Raw genomic sequence first — 1411 nt, forward strand, 5'->3', positions numbered from 1 at the left:
TATATATATATATATGTATATATATATATGTGTGTGTGTGTGTGTGTGTGTGTGTGTGTGTGTGCGTGTGTTTGCTTATCATGGTGCTCTCTGGTCCAGAAATTTGGCAAGAATAAAACCTAATGTACTTTTGACACATTAGATACACTGTCCTAATAAATAGTCCTGGATTTGTTACTACTGTTGCTGAACAGGCAGGCCTCAAACTCTATAATCCTCGTGTTTTTTGTCTCGTGAATGCTGAGATTACAAATGTGCATCACTGCCCCCACCAAAACTCCCAACACCCCCGTTGGCTGGAAGATCTTTCAGCTGCTGTTTTGGATAGCGGCAATTATCTCTTCATTAAAATGAAGAAGGGCATGTTTCAAAGTAATTGTGAAATCAGATGGTCTAAATAATTGTGATCAGGTAGACTACTCCTGAAAGAGATGTTGACTATGTAACATCTATGTATGCTTAGAAAAAATTAAATATTTGTTGCTGTACATTGTGAAATATTAACCTCTAGCTACATATAATTTTTATGAGGCAGGGTGTAGAAGAATAAGAATTTCTCTCTGTGCAGAGTTTTTTTCAACACAATGTTTTACAGATCCCATGGTACATATTTAAGAACTTCAGATTAATAATAGATTTAAATAATTTATTTTCCCATTATCATATTTTCCATTGCAATTTTTAATGACCCAAGGGTAGAGTTTGAAGCAAAAACATTCTTAATTAAGTCATCCTCAAATGACAACTTAAGACCAAAAGAGATGACGAAGGCACAGTGGTGGCTAGAAAATGAACCACTCATGAATACTAAAGAGAGGAAAGCAAATCTCATCAGTTCTCTATGCGATCTGTTAGCAGTGTCATGGCAGAGAAGTCAGTCAAGCCTTTACCCTGGACAAGGTGTCAGCACTTTCTGAAAGTCATGCAACCAGACCCCAGATATGGATCAACAAGTAAACATCTGGTGAACCATTTACGTAAAAGAACAATAATCCTTTGGTAATCTGTCTGTTGCCTCCTAGTCCAGTCTGAAGCTATATAGTGCAGATATGTGGAGTATATTCTAAAATTCAAGCAAATGGAGTTATTTGTGGTTTTCTGTTCATGTGTCGGCACCGTGATATGTATCCTCTAGCCTATAAAAGAAACATAAGGTCAGTCATGGGCTGATGGCTCAGAAGGTAAGTGCTTGCTGCCCAAGAATAAGAACTGAGCTTCGTATCTCCAGGTCCCACATAAAAAGCTAAATGCTAAGGAGGCAGAGATGGGTGTATCATGGGGGTTCACTGACTATAAAGCCCAGCTTAAACGACTGAGCTAGCAAAATGGTTCAGTAGGTAAAAGAGCTTGTTCCCATGTCTGAAAACCGTGGTTTGACCCCTGAAAACCATGTATATTACAAAGAAGCAAC

This window comes from Mus pahari, chromosome 7 (assembly GCF_900095145.1).
Source record: "Mus pahari chromosome 7, PAHARI_EIJ_v1.1, whole genome shotgun sequence".
Taxonomy (NCBI): domain Eukaryota; kingdom Metazoa; phylum Chordata; class Mammalia; order Rodentia; family Muridae; genus Mus; species Mus pahari.